Source organism: Dicentrarchus labrax, unplaced genomic scaffold, assembly GCF_905237075.1.
Source record: "Dicentrarchus labrax unplaced genomic scaffold, dlabrax2021, whole genome shotgun sequence".
Taxonomy (NCBI): Eukaryota; Metazoa; Chordata; class Actinopteri; family Moronidae; genus Dicentrarchus; species Dicentrarchus labrax.
Window position 1 is genome coordinate 32,619,457 of NW_026136719.1, and position 8,627 is coordinate 32,628,083.

Here is an 8,627-nt window from a genome sequence, read left to right on the forward strand (position 1 = left end):
GAGCACAAAACGCAGTATTGTTATGTCAAGGCAGTATTGTTTGACTAAATGGCTGGGATGGGAGCATATTTCTTTTAGCATGATAAGTAGAGAGCATAACAAGCTGTCAAGGCAGTGAAAGTATCCTATCAAGGGGAAATCAGCAGCATCAAGCAATATAGCAAGGCAAGCAAAACCCATGGGATCAAAGTGTGGGTGAGAACTGGAATCTCGGCATGATGTGACGTCTACCAAGGCAATGTCAATGGAATACGAGCCAAATCTGAACTGGATTGTCAGGATGTGTGATAAGCTGCTTCCACACATCCAGAAGGTCAGAACTACAAAAGTATGCAGACAACTACTCACCTGTGTTCCATTATTAGTGAAACTCCTGATCGGGAATTCATTACGTGGGAACACCAGGCAGGTGCGCCACCCAACTGTAACCAAGACGAGAGAGCTAAAAAAGGGGAGAGAAGCAGACGTCAGAGTGGAGGGAATCACAACATCTGTGCTATCAAATGGTAGACAACAGGGCCGCACACATCCTTGCTGGACCGAACCGTGCCAGCCACCAGAACCACATGAAGTGAGAGGCCTTACATTGTTGGGCCTACAACAAGTACATGGGAGGTATGGATTTGTGGACTCATTTACAGCCAAAATAAGTTCCCCATCAAATCCCGTCGCTGGTACATGTATATCTTCTGGCACACCATCATCCTCGCTGTGGTCAATGCCTGGCTCCTCTACAAGCGGACTGCAAAGCCCAAGATGTCTAGCAAAGAGACAAGAACAGGAGACAGTTTCAGGCACAACTAGCATCCTCTCCATCCTGGTAAACACAACACTTCGAACTCCAAGAAGGATGACCATCTTCAGGCAAAGGGAGCCCAGCATCACAGATAGTGACATCAGAAAGCCCTCAATGCTCAAAGAGACCACCAAGAGATGTGCACACCTCCCATTGGATGTACGCAAGGACCTAGTTGCACATTTCCCAGTGAGACAGGGGGACGCTGCAGACACTGCAAAAAGGAACACCAACACGCAATGCAGCAAGTGTATTCGCCTTTCTTTTCAGAGGACAAGAACTTTTTGGGACTTTCACTAACAATAAAGTCAGTCAAAAAAAAAAAGGAAGAAGAAGTTGCTAGAAAAAGCTAGAGTTTTATCCTGTTTAACAGTTTTTTAATAAATGACTTCATAAAAATATGACTAATGTGTGATTATTATTAATGTTATATACCTTTATGGGGCTAAGTAAGCAATCAACCCGCAAATTAACCCGTAGTTGTTCTGAATTGTTGTTCAGACAACATGAGTACAAATACAGAAATTCTGCTCCCACCTAAGCCCAATGTTGCAATATTACAACATTTCTCTATAAACTTACATAAACATTATTTTTTAAAAACTCTTTAATTTCTGCATCAAAGGCCTACTACAACAACATCTGAAAGAAAAATATTTTTTTAAAGGTTTTTCTATATTTGGGTCTTACAGGGTTAAGGAGGATTATCGCTTTTTTGCGTGGGTTCGAGATCCATTTGTGTGCACAGCAAACGAGCTGTCAATCGATATGCAGGAACAGCTCATTGAGCTGAAGAGTGACAGTAGGCTGAAGGAAGTCTTTACCTCATGCCCTCTTTCGTCATTCTGGGCCGCACTGATGCAGGAATACCCTCAACTCTGTGACGTCGCCTTGAAGATTCTCCTCCCTTTCGCGTCGACATATTTGTGTGAGGCAGGATTCTCAAAAATGACTGCACTCAAAACAAAGTACTGCAATCGTGCACAAATCGAGGATGATTTGAGGCTATGTTTATCAGACATTGCTCCAAGAATTGAGGATCTTTGCAAGGCAAAGCAGGCTCAGGTCTCGCATTAACATCGCCTACCTGCAAGCTTCTGTCAAAAATGCAGATGATATGCCTACTATTAGGCCTAGTAATAACACTACTAAACACACACTAATAAAGAATAAATTCATATCAGAGGTCTGGTGCCAATTCCCAATTATAGCAATAGCCTAGTAATGATAATAGACCTACTGATGATAATAATAATAATAATAATAATAATAATAATAATAACAACAATAAAGCATGTAACCTCATATAATTATATAGCAATAGCCTAGTAATGATAATAGGCCTACTACTACTCATAATAATAATAATAATAATAATAATGCCTGCAAGCTCACATTAGAAGTCTGGTGCTACTGCCAATTATAACAATAGCCTAGTAATGATAATAGGCCTATACCTACTGCTACTGGTGATAATAATAATAATAATAATAATAATAATAATAATGTGGCCCTAAAAATAATAGCCTAGCCTAGGGCTATCTATCTATCTATCTATCTATGCAAGGTGGTGTAGTGGGGGTGGCAAGCCAGGTTTGGGGGGGGGCCCAGCTTGCAAAAGGTTGAGAACCCCTGCCATAGAGGGTTAACATCATCAAACTCTTATATTTTGATTCCTCTAGCGGCAGAACATTTTTATTGCCTGCTTACATCTCTGGAGGTGGTGGAGGTGGAGACAGAGTCTGCTTAAATTCAATTTCAATTCAGTTATAGTTCTCTCAGGACACTTTTCATATACAACAGGAGGCACAGACAGGACTATTTTGTTTAATTTTACACTTTTAAATAATAAAATGTAGCCTGTTAAATATTTACTATATACCAGTACACTGTATAGTATATAGTAATGTATGTTTCATTATGGAGGTCGCATCGGACCACCCTTGGTACAGACACGCGTACACGCCCGCATTAATATATGTATATTAATATATGTGAAAGTATTCAACACAAGGGCTATAGAGACAACCAGGGTTCTACATTAACACCCGCCAACCCGCCAAATGCGGGTTAAAAAAAAACAAAAAACTTACAAGCCAGTTTGGCCGGTGATGCATGAGGCAATCATGTCAGTCAGAGCCGCTCTACTGTTCTCGCTCCCTGGGCAGTACTGACTACACTTCCCATGAACACTGTTGTGATGCTACTCTTATTTATTCTCATGTACAGCACTTTGGTCAACTTTGGTTGTTTTAAAGTGCTTAACAAATAAAGTTGGATTGGATTGGATTGGATACGTGATGACGTATAAGACGCCCATTGGCTGGGCGCGCGGGCAGTGCAACCAACCAGCGCGAGAAACTATGGAACACAAAGAAGAAGAAGAAGAAGAAAAAGAATGAATGAACAGAGCAGAAACTATCAAAAGAAGGGAGGGAGCTATCTAAAGTAAATTAAAAAGTAGCCTAAACTTAAACTAAATGCGGCGGTGGTTGGTTGGACAGACGTCTGGGGGCGAGAAGAGGAAGGAGGCAGGGGATGAGATTGAGAATATCAACAACAATGCGTGCGAAACGAAAAAAAGAAAGTTCAATGCCAAATGGCTGACGGGTCGTGAATGGCTTGTGTTTGATCACGAAAATGTCGTCATGTTTTGTAAGGACTGCCGCATGTACACAAAAAAAAAAACAAAACAAACAATTTCGTGCTGGGAACTAATAATTTTAAAGTCGAGGCTGTAAAGGACCATGTATGTGTATGTATTGTACTTGGATTATGTTAATAAAATCCAAAATGTAAAAATAATTCATTCAGCAGCACTCATCTGTTTTATCTAAACTCTCTTATTTTCACTGGAAAAAAATTGGCTAGTGGAAATTCTGATTGGTAACTTTAGAAAGTAACCAGCCAAATTGGCTGGTGATCAAAAAAGTTAATTTAGAACCCTGGATGCAATATACATAAGCCTGCCAATGCAAACCTCTGAAAATAAGATTTCAAACAATTCCGTCACAGTCGAGCCCTGAATACAACGGAGCAGCAAACAGCAGCAACAGAAGGCAACAGACACTGTGCACGCTTCGGCCTGCTCAGATCACGAAATCACACAGCCAGTTACCAACACTGGTGTAATGATGAATCAGCAGTGTTCCTATTGTTGGAGCATCATAGATGTAAACTATGAAGAGCCAAGATTTGTGCTTCAACCACCAAATTAATTAAATTTGTAAAAGCCAACAGAGTGGGAAATCATGCACTTACCATAGAACTTCACAGTCTCGTTTCCCTTCAGGTTGTGACTCAGAACGTGGACGTTTAGGGAGCAAAAAACGATCCATTTTGGTGTATTTTACTCTGCTAAATTTCCGCTATCAAAAACAAGCTGCCATGCATTAAAGTCAAAGGTTCACCGGGCGCTGCGCCCATTGGTCAAAGAAGATCACATGTTTGCGCCTCATGTTTTTTTAGACTAAAATATATTTTCTTAGTTATTATTTTAATTTCCATTTTTAAACAACATGAAAAAGACTATTCAAACATGACATTAAAATATAAATATAGAAAGTCACAGACATTTCTTGGGGGTGCTGGGCGGGTGCTATGGCTATTATAGGGGGAGCTACAGCACCACCTAGCTCCTCCCCGGCGCCACCACTGTGTACAGCACTGATAATGCCACTACCAGCACGTTATGTCCGTTTCTGGGCATTTAACGACTGCATTGCATTTTAGGGATACACTTGTTTGTTTACATTCATATCTTACAGCCACCACAAGCACACAACGACAACTCAAACACAAATCAAGAGAGAAAAATTAAATAAAGAAAAGCTACCATGATTATCAGCTGTTAGCTGTAAACACACAGCAGTACTGTTAGCTAGGTTATTGCCTACTCAAGCGTATTGTTCACTTGGAAAAAAAAACAAAACACGGTTTTAGTTTAGTTTTTGGTTTGAATCATTTTTTCAGTTTTTCTGACTAATTTTTTTCCCCTGTTTTTCCTGAGTAATTCTTTTCCTTGTTTTTCTAGTCATTTTTTCTGTTTTTTGTGGTAATTTTTCCCCCCGTTTTTTGGAGTCATTTTTTTCCTGAATTATTGAGATACTTCGAACTCCCGCGAGAACCTCCAACCTGCAGTGACTCCCATGAACCTATGGTGACTCCTGCCCGCACATACATGCCCCATCTTCAACTTCATTTTGCTATAAATATATTTCTATGTCTAGCAGATCTGAATGGGCTTTTCTTCTGAACAACCACAAAGTCCTCAGGTTCCTGCGTAGAGTCGACAAACTAATGATAATACCATCTATATGACTTAAAGACAGGACTATCTCCCAGTGTGTTTGCTTCCGTTAAATCGAGCTCTCAATAAAGGAATGAATGTGTCTGTTGCTTTAAATGATCTCTAAACTCAGAAAAAAAAATAGTCAGAAAAACAGAAAAAATAAATTATTCAGAAAATCAGGAAAAAATTTGTCCGAAAAACCAACCATAAAACAAACCAAAAAATAAATGTCCAACTGAATGCAATACGCTTCTGTAATTTACAACTATTTCCTGACTAAAATTAGCAAGGTGAATAGCCCGCCAGTGAGTGTAACTTTTTGTCCGTGTCTGTCTGTGCGGTTCAGTTTGTTATTTACTACTTATTAATAAAAAACTAGTTACTAACATTATTTTATTTTCTATTTGTTTTATATTAAGACTTATGGATTTTGTTCCAACACCCCTGTTTTGTACAGCACAATGAAACACCTGTGGGGTGGGGGTCCCAACGATCCCAATGTCGTACTTTTCTTCACACACACGGGAGCAAAAACAGCTAGCTAACGTTAGCTAGCCAATGACGTGACGCAATTTTTTTGTGTTCCTGTGGTTTAGTTAAATTTAAAAAGGTTAAAATTTGAAAATAAACTCTGATCAATTTTGATAGAATATTCAGGGGATAATGGTAAAAATGTCAATGTGGTGTAACCAAACAAACTTTGTACCAAATACTTAAACCATTTATAATTCATAATATAAATTTAAAAAAGTATTTATTTTAAAAAATGTGTTTGAGATCTTCACATCAAGGCCATGTGCTTACATAGGTGTCCATCATAATGCCTGTTAAATTTGAATTTGAATTGAAAAGTCAAATGGTGGAACCGGTTACACCATTTGACTTTTATTACATTCCTTTTGGTTAGAGGCTGATTTAGTCAAATATCAGAATTTTTTGATGCGGATTAAAGATGTAATGTGAACTAACTTACTATGTGGAACTATTTTTAAGTGTTAAGTGTTATATTTATGGCGATTTATCCACAACTTTATTGTCAAAGCTATGGAAGGTTAGGATGAAATCATTATTTTGCATGGCTTTAATATTTTTGAAATGTTTAGCTTTAATACATATACATAATACATAATTAATACATATTTGTATTCCATTTACTTTCAACTTTAAGCAATATATAATAGTGCTGTCAAACTATTAAAATATGTAATCGCGATTAATCGCATTAATGTTATAGTTAACTCGCAATTCATTTTTTTCTATTCTAAATGTCCCTTGATTTCTTTTTGTCCCATTATTTTTTCTCATTTTAATGCTCTTATCTACATAGAAAAGTGGATCGGCTTGCTTTGTGCAAATGTTTTTAAAAGTAAACTTTCCATTCAGAATATTTTCCATCCATTTCGGTGTCTCGCGCTCGCCATCCACTCAAAACGTAATGTCTACTACTCTCAAACAAGTGTGTGCGGTGTGCCTGTTGTTTTGTTTCTGGTCTAACTAGATCCGGTGTGGTGTTGTAGTTTTTCTAACGTTACTAGTTGTTACAACAGCATGTGAAAAAAACTACAAAGTGTGCTAGGCCAAAAAGAACTCCAATAATATGATTAACGTTAGTCAAAGATTAAAATTTATGATCTGTAAAATTACATTTATTAACTTTCCATTGTTTCATAATTATTGTAATATAATAGAGCCTCTTTCCCCCCAATAGATGCCATTATCAAGCAAAGAAAAAGTGGTTCGTCACAGAGCACAAGTCAATGCAGATCCTGCAGCAAGGGCCATTTACCTTGCCAAAAGGCACGAAAGGTGGTTGTACATACACACACACACACACACACACACACACAAAAGACACTACTGACACACACACAGACAGAGACAACAACACACACACACACACACACACACACACACACACACACACACAGAGAGACACATACTGACACACACACACACAGACAGACAGACACACACACACACACACACACACACAGACACACACACACACACACACAACACATACACACACACACACACAGACAGACAGACACACACACACACACATTTCCAGTGAAATAGTGTCTTCTGAAAGTCAGAGTAATGTAGTGAGTATTTAGTTATCAAAGGAGAAAAAGAGAGGGAAAGACTAAAGGTACTCCAATAGCTGAGCTTTCCAAATCAAAGCAGGGGAAGTTGAGGCAAAAGTGGAGAAAGTATCAGCGACCACAGAGAACACAAAAGGGTGCTTGCTGATGTTCTCAACTTAACCCCACCATCTATGGACACATCAGATGAGCAAATTCAGCATCTTGAAAATCCTGAGCCCATGCATAATCATCTGGACGATCATGACTATGAGCAGCCAGTTGTAGAGGGGCCGCAAGCATTCTCAACTACTACTACTAAAGAAAGGGAAGGAAAGAAAGAACAAATACTATAGCTCAATTCAATTCAATTTTATTTGTATAGCGCAAATTCATAATAGAAGTTATCTCAGGACACTTTTCAAATAGAGCAGGTCTAGACCGAACTCTACAACATTTATAACATCTCCTCCAGCTCAGTGCTGGAGGAAAGGGAAAGGCTGAGGTCTGAACTTTGCAAAGTTAAAAGGGAACTCCAGGCAGCAAAACAAAAGACAAAACAGATACAGAGGAAACTGGATTGGCAAAAGAAAAAAAAGAAAATGGTCAGTGAAAAGAGCAATATGAAAAACAAAAAGAAAGCCTCACAAAAGAGAAGAGAGGAAGTGGCCAGCTTTCTCTGTAGGGATGAGAATAGCCGCATGTTATCAGGCAAAAAGGACACAATAACAAAAAATAAAATCAAGCAGCAAAGGAGAGTACTGCTGCACTCACTTAAGGACCTCCATGCACAGTACAATTCAACAGCTATGAGACACCTCAGACGGTCTTACAGACAATTTGTCAGATACTGCCCTTTTTTTTATTACACCTGCAAAAGACTACGTGTGCTTGTATTGACCATGAAAACATTAAGCTACTTGCTGACAAACTGTACCACAAAGGCATTCTCCTTACCAACAGAATCTCAGAATTGCTAGCAACTATTGCATGTGACACGACCAACGAGAAATACATGTATCGCACTTGTGCGAAGTGCTGCTACAATGAGATTGAATTCGAAGGACCTCTGGAGGATACTGTTCTAACATGGCAGCAGTGGTCCAGGGTAGTCACATCTGAAGAAGGCAAAACCTTAGCTAACTGTGCAAAAGTCATACAAAGTGGAAAGTGTGATGATCAGCTGGCTTTGCTTAACAAGAAGCTAGACTCTCTAACTAAGCACCAATTCAACTGGCTCCACCAGGTCAAAACATTCAGAGAGCTGAAAGAAACACTACGAGAGGATGAATCTGCATTCATGTAGACTTCTCTGAGAACTATGGCTGGAAGCTCAGCAGTGAAATTCAGGCGTTCCACTTCAGCAGCAAGCAGGTTACAATCCACACAAGTGTGGTGTATACGGCCTTGTCATCCTTTTCCTATGCCACTCTCTGCTTCTCCCCTCCTCAGTGAG